Below are 10,449 nucleotides of genomic sequence, written 5' to 3'. Positions count from 1 at the left end.
TGTCAAAAGTGGTTTGCGAAGTTTCTTGGTACTCTTGACATTTTGGCCAAATAATTCTTTGCTGTGGGGCTGTCTGATGCATTGGAAGGTGTTTAGCAGCACCTCTGACCTCTGCCCACTAGAAGCCAATAGGGGAAGATAGCCAGCATACTCAGAATATCCAAATCAATAAAGTTTTTGGTGAAAATGAAACATGTGTCCTTTATTTTATGGAAAAAACTAAACAGAGTTTTTGGTCAACTCAGTAAAATTCTAGACTATGCAAGCTAACATACAGTGACAGAGAGCAGGATGCTAGTTTTAGTGGGGTAGGAGAGGATGATTACAAAAGGGTATAAAAAAATAACCAAATAAAACAACCCATTCAGAAGAAAGAAGCCACCCTGGATTTCTGTAGGTGTGTTTATCCAACGAACTAGTGGCTTTTATTTGAGCTGAGGTCTGAATGTAGTGTTTATACTTCCCCTAAATATTTTCCCTTGTGTTGTTTTCAAGATAACATAGGATTAAACAGTGCTCACTAACTCAGCCCGACGACTGGCAAACACACTGAGGTAAACGCAGGAGAAACCATCCACGCCTCCAGGGCATTTGCTGACATCCCACAAGCAGCTACAGAGGCAGAAAGCGTCACAAGAAACACGGTGACAGCTTTTTAAGAGCCGTGAAATAAGACAGAACAACAAAATGTTTCTGATAAAATCTTACATCTCCATGAAAGAAATTCTAATGTGTCCATAAGAGAATGAGGAGAAAGGAAAAAGTTGTATTTTGTGTTAGACATTCTTACATCTGAGTTTTGCATATACATTTATGGTGTAATAGCACTAGAGCACAGTTGCAAGGGAAAATGTGAAAGGCATGTTCTTCTCTGTCACTCAACGTGTCATCACATTTGCTTTCATTTCCTTCCTCCATTTATCTTTCCACTTCGCCAAGAACAGACCTGGGACTAATCGCCACCCACACCAAGTGCTGGCAATGTGATCACTGGCATCTGGTGATGGCAAGTGACATCCAGTGGTCACTTCCAACTTCATATTTCTCTATTTCTTTAACTATGTGTATTTCACTATGTATAGTTAATTATTTAACTGTATGTATTTGTTTGATATGCATATGCTGCTTCAACTCCTAGATTTTAAAAGGGCGGAGGGGACGTCTGTGGAAGACGACCCAATAGCAAACACGAATTCATCAAAACGTACCGGTTAAAAACATGTGCAACCCACCAGGTCAAGTATCATTTACGTAACAGTGATCTTAAATTAGGTGGCCTCAAAAAAGGTGCCTGCCCATCTACCTTCCCTGTCTATCAAAATGACTTTCTAGTCAGTATGAGTGAAGATTTGAGTTTTTGAAATATCACATAATACTAATAAATCTACAGGAAAGGAATGATCCTATACTGTGTTGAGAACACACACTGTGGATCATCCGTGTGTGGGCTGCTGGTACCACTTTATAGAAAGTGGTAGCACATGTGAAGGAACCAATTGAGACATTCACACATTGTTTCTTACAAGCTCCTGACACGGAAAGGAGCCCAGGACTCTGCTCAGTTTGACACCAACACACTCACACCCACGACACACGTCTGCACCACTTTGGCAGACCTGAGCAGTGCTGTCTCACAAAGTGGGTGGCTGACTGTTTCTGCCTCTCCCCAACAAACTCCACACAAAGTTTAAAAGAAGGGACCCAAAGGGTGCAGGTATCACTCCCGTGGCCCAGGGGCACTGATGGCTGGTTCAATCACCAGCAAGCGGGTATTTGCAGAACTGTTTGCTTAAGGCTGCTAAAAACAAAAGTTACCTTAGGAAAGCAATGACCCTGACGTGCAGGCTAAAGAACCCTCACACAGGTGCAGAGGGAGTCAAGTGCAAAGATGCCAGAGCAGCTGTGTTAGTAATGAAGAAAAATCAGAAACAACCTAGGTGACCAGCAATAGGGGATTTATTAAAAACTCTGCTATACAGTCACCAAGCAGACTAGAACACATCAGTTCAAAGGAACAGGTAATGACAGGGCTGGACCGCTGATGCTTTGAAGAGTTTTTAAAAAATGCATCAAAAACCATTACAATATACTGTTTGTGAGAAGAAAAATTCCACCCCAAACATGACATTTTCTTTGTATAAACATGTATCAACACAAAAGTAAAGAAAAAGACATGGAAAAATCCAAAATAAACTCATAGTGGTGGTCACTTTGAAAAGAGGGAGGAGCTGGAGGTACGTCAGAGCTGGAAGATTAGGAATCCTCTGCTAAATGCAAATGCGTAATAAGAGAAAGAGCAGTTTTATTCTCTGTCACTGTCTACTGCTTTCTATATACATAAGACCATTGTCAGCTCTGCATGGCAATTTGTATCTGATTTACCTTTTTACAGTTTACCTGAAAAAACAAGAGGGAAAGAAGAAAGAACAAAACTTTCTATTACTCATAGCTGCCAACTTGATCTTATTCTGGCTCTAGAATGAACCAATTAAAGCATACTTTCCAAGGTTAAAGTTTCTAAGGCTGAGTTGCTGAGGTGATGCCAGGACATTCTGTACAACTGTCGTTTTTCTGTAGAAAACTTTACTTTTCATCTTTACATTTTGTGTGTGGTTGGCCTGCTGTGTTAAGAGTGTAACACAATCATCACCTCTCCATCTTAGCTGGGAGAACTTTGCTGCTTCTGAATTTTGTCACAGCAGCTACACAGGCTACATGTCCTGCTTCACTTTGCATCTCGGGTGTCCAGCCAGACCCCACCAGGCCAGGGGTCCGTGCTTGGATGGAGTGCCAAAGGGGGACAGCACAGTCACCACAAACGTTCCAGCTACTCTCCCACTGGAGACACAGGAAACACACATAATGAAATGCCAAAGAAATGACTTCATAATCCAAGACTCATTGGCATCAGCAACAAGCTGAAATATTCATGAATAGGAGGACTCGGTAGAGTTAAGACAGCAACTAAAACAGACAAAACAATTTTGTAAAAGAAGGACAGAGTTGGAGGATTTGCAATACTTGAATCCAGGAATCCCTATGAAATATAATAATCAAGATTGTCTGGTAATTGACAGAAAGATCGATTAGACAGGTGCCTCAATGGAAACCAACTCAAACTCGAGGAATAGACCACACACACACAGTCGGCTGAATTTTAACAAAGGTACCATAACAATTCTATGAGGAGAGGATAACTATTTCAACAAATGGTGCTGGATATCCACATGGGAAAAAATGAACAGCAACCCCTACCTCACACCAAACCCCAAAATTAATTCCAAATGGATCAGAGATCTAAAATGAAAGCTAAAATGATAAAAATTCTAAAAGAAAACCTTCACAACCTAGGTAGACAGAGATATCTTAAAAAGAACACAAAAAGCATGAAGCATGAAAGACAAACACCGGTGAGTTGAACTTCATCAAAACTTCACGCTTCAGACTGTGGAAGGCACCATTCAGAACATGAACAAGCAAGCCACAAGAGAGAAAATACTCACAAAAGACTTGTATCCAGAATCTACAACGAACTCTGATGATTGGTAATAGGCAAGGTAATCGGAAGGCAAACAGGCTCTAAAAATGCACAAAAGATTCAAGCAGACACTTCACAAAAGATGTAACAAATGGCTCCAAACATATGGAAAGGTACTTAAAACATCATCAGTTATCAGAGAAGTGCAAATTAGAGATGCCACCACATACTGACTAGAAGACCTAAAATTTAAAAGATAGGATGAGAAATGTGAAGTCACAGGAACTCGAGGATCTCTGGTGGAATGTACAAGGGTGCCCCATCACCTGGCGCCCCGCCCCTTTCTCCGTGTCCCGCCCCTGCTCTGGCTGACAGTGTCCTGTTACCTGCCTGGCCCCACCAGCACTGGAAGCGCCCGCCTGCTCTAAATCACTGGCTTGATCAGATCAAGCGATGAAAGGGGGTTGTGTTCTCTGGCTCTGGCCCTGCATTCTAAACTGACATCACGGACAGTGCACACTGGCTGCTGTGAGTAGCTAAGCAAGCTTTCCTGAAGTAAACTCTTGATTTAATAATTAGTAAACAGCCTACGGTCATTGCCTCAGGTGACCTAAATATCCAAGACTGCAAATGCATTTCTCCATGAACACTTTTTTTTTATTTTATTTTAATTGCTGTTTAAATACAATTTTCTCCAAGAACACTTTAGAGCACAGGTGGCAAACACAAGGCCCATGGGCTGAATCCGGCCCTCCACCTTGTTTCTACCCAGCAGCAGGGCCGAGCTCTGGCTTAACCATTAAGGAGTAGTCACATTTACACAGTCCTAAAGTCACATTCAGCCCTTTGAAGGCAACCGCGAGGCTGATGTGGCCCCCAGTGAAAATGAGTTTGACACCCCTGCTTAGAGCAATGGTTCTCAAAGTGAGGGCGGGGCAACAGCAGCATCAGTATGACCTGGGAGGTTGTTGAAAAGGCAGAACCTGGGGTGCATCCCAGACCTTCCAGGCCAGCCTGCAGGATCAGCAGACCTGAAGGTTCGAGAAGCACTGTGAGGCCACAGCTGAGGCATCATTGAGATAACACAGGTGAAAGGCCCCCACAGACTGGGAGGTGCTGTTAACATGGATACTCTCCCCTGGCTGGTGTAGCTCAGCGGATTGAGCGCCGGCTGCGAACCAAGGCATCGCAGGTTCGATTCCCAGTCAGGACACATGCCTGGGTTGCAGGCCATGGCCCCCAGCAACCGCATATTGATGTTTCTCTCTCTCTTTCTCCCTCCCTTCCCTCTCTAAAAATAAATAAATAAAAACTTAAAAAAAAAGGCTGGGTTTAAAAAAATAAATAACATTTTTTAAAAGATGGATACTCTCCTTGCTCTGAGGGTGGGGCGGGGAGGGTGTTAGGGGGTGCTGCACTGGAGACATCTGAGGGAGAGTGTCTTGGAGACATTTTTTTCAAGCAACCTCGGTTGTAGCTAAACAACTAAGATACTGCATCTCAGCGGAGTTTGAGTGAGTCAGGAGCCATAGAAAGAGAAGCAAGGAAGCAAAAATGCTGGATACCTCATGAGGCCTTTCTGAAAACCTGATCAAAATTGTGACATCTCTTTCCCAGAAACACACACATCCCTTTCCCATGTTACGTACTCTTGGGGAATTCACCGATTTCCTGGTCTTGAGTGCAGGTTAGGAATTCCTGCTGTGGGGACAGGCACAAAGAAAAAGAGGTGAAGTAAAAAAAAGATTTAAAACTAATATGCTGTTCTAAAATGGAAAAAAGTGACAAAGTTTCAACACAAAAGAAATGTAAATGCTTATAAATTATTCAGAACTAGTCAACTTACACAGATGAAACAAAAAGATCAAAAGTATTCTATCGTGTTACCTGGCTTTGTCATCAGGTTAGTTTTGACACTTTCTCACTTAAAATGTCACCTTCCCAGACGCCTCAAAGCACCATCTGCTTCCCCCAACCCTGGTTTCTCACCCAAGCATCTGGGAGGCCTGGGATGGGGTCAGTTATTTGTGTGCCGTCAGGACCCACCTGCCACAGGGACTCTGTAGGGGCACAGGAAACGTTTCTTTCCCTAAACACAAGCAATGGACATCTTATCACCAAGAAGTTAAAAGTTGCTGCTTGATCACGGAAGGGCTTATAGGACGTTCAAACTCAGGATTGTTGTGGCACAGTGTTTGAAGGTCACAGGCTAAAGAGGTTCTCCGGAATCACCTGGAGGACCAGGGCTAAAGGAATCCCATGTGTTAATTCCTTGTGCAGTACTTTTTAAGGACCTACCTGGTGCAAGCATCACTCTAAGACGTGGAGCCAGGACAAGCAGATCCTCCATCCTGATGTCCAAGATCTGTGGCCTCTCAGGCTTCCTTACCCTGTAACATAAAGTAAGGTCAGAGTGTTACAGAACACACAGGGACCAAGGGGGGGGTATGATATACTATTACTGAAAGGACCCCCCACTAGGTTCAGTTGTCCACCGCCTTAGGAAAGATGTCTCTCAACGCCAGAGATTTGTGGAAAGGAAAGAAAATGTTTATTTAAAGCTATACAGACTTAAAGTAGTGACCTAATGTCTTCATTAAAATATCAAAGTCCTTTTGGATACCCACAGACACCCACAGTGCTTCCGTCTCCCCCTGCCCTAATTCAGGGATACCGTATCTCAGGGAAAGAAGTAGACGTCCATGATTCTGGCCCTGACACCGTCAGCTGTGTCACCATCCAGGCAGGATCTCCAATTAATCCAAAGCCATGGGGCACCTTCTCATGGCCTACTGGCAAGAGTTCTTTCACCCTTCTTCCAGGCAAAGTCTCTCCTGCTTCCCAGGCCATGTGGCCAAAGGGAGCGCCCCAAAGCCGCGTGGTCCTCTCCTACCAAATTTTCAGGGGTCCCCACTCTGGCCAAAACCGCATGGTTCTTCTCAACAAAGCTACAGGGAGCAGGGAGGTCGCCACTCTGGCCCCAAGTGGCGGTTCTCTGCTGAAGCCACATGGTGATTCTCTCTTCTCAAGCTGTGGGGGCCTGCACTCTGGCAAAACTGTGTGGATCTCTCTCACATGGCTGAGGGGGTCCCCACTCTGCCAGAAGCACGTGGCTCTCTCTCCTCTATTGCCACAGCCACGTGTTCTCTTCCTGCAATGGCTGCTATGTCTAATGGTTTAAATCCCAGTACCAATCCTCCTCTGCAGCCCCATTTCCGACTCCTCCTACAATCAGTTACACTTGCCAGCACTCCCATATCCTTCCAGCTTTACCGGGGTGCCATAGTGAGTCTGGGCAGGTGTGGTCCCATGGCATGGAGCCAATCTTCTCCAAGCTCTCACACAGGTACTGTAATCAGGGGGACCTGCCACCCAGTTACATCTTGGGTGGATGTCCCTCCCTTCTCCCTAGCTCAAAGCATGGCCACAGCTATTGAACATATCCATGCAACCAGTTAAAGATTATAGATATGTTAAATGATCATGCCAGAGGTTAGCCTCAAAGCTGTTGCTGTTCAAAACAGCTCTGCATGTTCCTGCTCCATGTGTCCCTTCCCCCAACTCACACCTGTGGGGGCACGGGGTGAGGACATCCTAGTATTTCCTGGACACCTTGAGTTCTGGACCCCATTCCAAATCCCTATTTGGGGCCCCCTTCTTGGCTGCACCCTGTTACAAGAGCACCCAGCACCTGTACTCTACTTTAGAGCTCACAGAAGGTTGGAGGATCAGCCTCTCTCAGGGCCCCCCAGACCCTGGAAAGCTTTGGGATCCCGCCTGCCACCAAGGTGCAAATGCACCTTCATCACTGAATTCCCTCCATTCCCTCAGAAGACAGAGCTGAAAAAAATCACCTGTTAGACTCTGATTCCCATTCCACCTGCCAATTAGTTCCAGGCTCAGATCATATGTGATGGTCTCTCATTGGCTAATTTCTTTTCACTTTTTATAAGCCCCTGTCACAATAATTTCAACAACCCAATGAACAGCAAAAACAGAGGGGGACAATGGAACCAATTTTATCAGCTAGTCAGAAGCACTACTCAGTAGTGCATATTTTAATTCTGAAAATGTTCTTCAATTTTTTTTTAATTAGGGAGCTGCAGTGAGGTTTGCACACACACGTAAATGTCAAGCACTCCAGGTGCAGTGTCTCAAGGCTCCTATCTGAGGGTGAATGTCAGGGCCTTTTCCACTCACCTGCCCAAACACTGACGTGGAAAGCAACTCAGTGAATACAAATTCTTGGTATTTTTAAGTTTCCTATTTGCCTACACACCTGCCTGGTGGGCTGTGAACATTCTTAACATGTCTCCATATGTTCTACAAGCATCACTGGTGCCAGGTGGCAAAGACACATGTAGCAGAATGTTCTGTGCAGCAAAAAAGCTGCAGAAAACCCAAGGCATAACTCCCGGAAACTGCTTAAATCGTGACACAGCCACTCAATAGAAAACCATGCAGCTACTAAAGAGAATAAAGGCAACACATCCATGCATAATACCATATTATAGCATATGCCACTATAATTTACTATACAATATTGTATTATTTACATTAACAAATAATAGGGTTTAATTATATTTATTAAATATATGCTATTATTTATTGTCATGTTTTATTATGAACTACAAGCCATTATATCATTAACATATCATACAGTAATTCGTGAAAAAATCAAAGTGCAGAGAACTGTAAAGTCACCCCATTTGGCTAAAATAAAAGGGCGTGTTTGAATATATAAATTGAAATATGCGTATCCATTATCTGGAGCAGTGGGACTTAGCCTCTTCCACACACCAGCATCACCTGGAGTACTTGTTAAACCCAGACTGCCGGGCTCTAGCAGCAGGTCCAAGTGGGTAGGTCTGGGTGAGCGGGAGAAACCCGGTTTCTAACAAGCCTCCAGGTGAGGCTGCTGGTCCCGGGTCCAGCACACATTCTGGGCTACACCGGCAATCTGGGGGGAAAGGAGTTTGGGCTTCTACTTTCAGAAAATGGTAGTTTCATTCAACAACCATTGCAGAGCTTCTGCCTGGTGCAGAGCAGCTGTGGACCGCCCTGGGTCCTATTAAGGAGAACTGCCACCCTACCTCCGCCTCCCGGTTGCCTCGCCTTAGCCGGGAAACTGAGGCTCCGAGGCTAGTAGTTCGAAGTTGTGGCGACTGTGGTGCAATTGGGTTTCGAACCCTCTGTTCTAAGACGCGGGCCAGCGTCCCGCCAGCTCCCGAATTCCAGACACGCCCCCAGACCGGGCTTGAAGACAGGAGACACCTCCCCAAGGTGTGTAGGGCAGAAGGCTCCGGGCTCATTGGTCGGTCCAGAGTCCGAGAGGAGCGCCCGGCGCGGGCCAGCTGGAGAGTCGCCTCATTCCTCCCGCCGCAGCGAGGGGGTGGAGCCACGAAGGCCAGGAGCGCTGGGCGGCGTGCTCGCAACAGTGCTCGTTCGCGCTCGTGCCCGCGGGGTGAGCTCACGAGAGTGAAGCCAGTATAGGCTCCGGCAAGGCCGCCATTGCAACGCAGGCGCGGTGGCCAAGTGGTAAGGCGTCGGTCTCGTAAACCGAAGATCACGGGTTCGAACCCCGTCCGTGCCTACCGCGTAGTCTTCCTTCCGCAAGGTAGACTTTTTAGAGGTTGGGACCATTTCTCGCAGTACTCATCGGTAGCTTACCCCTCGGGCCTGACTCGACCAATTGTTTTCACTCTACTTGTGTGTTCAGATTCTCATCCCGCCCAGCCACAGCACGGCAAACTTGGCCTGTTGGCCCTTGCCCACTCTCCATCCCTGGGCGCTTTGTCCTCTGCAGAAGATCGGGGGCTCTGGTAGGCGGGGGTCACAAACTTCAGTTCCCCAGAGGTACCCTGGAAACGCGACCCTGGCGAAGGCCTAACAGCCTTCGGGCAAGACGCCTACAGCTGATGGTACTTGGCTCAAGAGCAACTAAGGACTGTTCTGCACAGTAAAGTCCACTTTGATCCTCTAAAGAGAGAACTGCCGTTGCTTGACACCGAGCCCATACACAAAGTCAGCTGGCGTCTGAGTTGCGATTTTTAAAAGGAAATCTATTGTAGGCCCTGCATTAGAGAGAGGATATCCTGCCCAGGCTTGGAGCAGCTCTGACATGAAAACTGAACCCTCTCTCTGGACCTACCTTTGCCCCACTGTATAATGGGTCTGTGGCCAGCATAGGCGTTGGTGGCATGGCTGCCAAAGAGACAGGCATGAGTAAATGGAGGTATAATCATATGGCACCTGTTTCCTTGGCACCACGAAGGATGCATACGGGCTGCTGGAATGAGTGAGTTTATAGAGATTATGCCATGACCTCATTCACCCTCCAGAAGCTGGTATGTTGTATAGTCTGAAAACCAGCCTGACCTACAATGGGGAAACCTGTATCAGCCTAAGATACCTAGTTGAAGGAAGCATTAATGAAGCTCATGGTGTATGCCTGGTGGAGCTGGATCTAGGGGGACCTCGGTGAACCACCCAGATCAAGGCAGGCTCTGTCTGATACAGAGTGGGGCGGGAGCCCAGCAGGACCCGCTAGCGGATAAGAGCTCAGACTCTTCAGCAGTAGTTCTTGAATTTGAGGTTCATCAGCACCTTGGAGGGCTTGTTAAAACACTGACCACTGGACCCACCTCCCTTGCCTCTGCATTCAGCAATTCTGAGCTGGCATCTGACATTTGCATGCCAGGTGGCACTGCTACTGCTGTAACCAGTCCTGACCACACTGAAACCACTCTTCCAAAGAGGGCCATAATCTACAGCCTCATTCCAACCCCAGGAGCACATGTGTTCACACCTATACAAATATGTAAGTTAACACATTAAAAAGAGTGAATGCCAGTTCTCACACTTCAACTGTGGATGGCGTTCAAATGCAGGTTCTGACACTGTCTGTCTGAGGTGCAGTCCAAGACTCTGCATTTCTAACTTTGGTCTGGGCAATGTTGGTGCGGCTGCTC

General features: G+C 46.3%; 1 non-coding gene across 1 annotated transcript; it reads left to right on the top strand.

The window, feature by feature from the left end:
• Window positions 1-8,999: 8,999 nt before the first annotated feature.
• On the top strand, window positions 9,000-9,071 carry TRNAT-CGU. Its single transcript has one exon. It is a non-coding gene; the product is annotated as a tRNA-Thr (tRNA).
• Window positions 9,072-10,449: the final 1,378 nt, after the last annotated feature.

This window comes from Phyllostomus discolor, chromosome 3 (assembly GCF_004126475.2).
Source record: "Phyllostomus discolor isolate MPI-MPIP mPhyDis1 chromosome 3, mPhyDis1.pri.v3, whole genome shotgun sequence".
Lineage (NCBI taxonomy): Eukaryota > Metazoa > Chordata > Mammalia > Chiroptera > Phyllostomidae > Phyllostomus > Phyllostomus discolor.
This window is presented reverse-complemented; position numbering and strand designations above follow the sequence as displayed.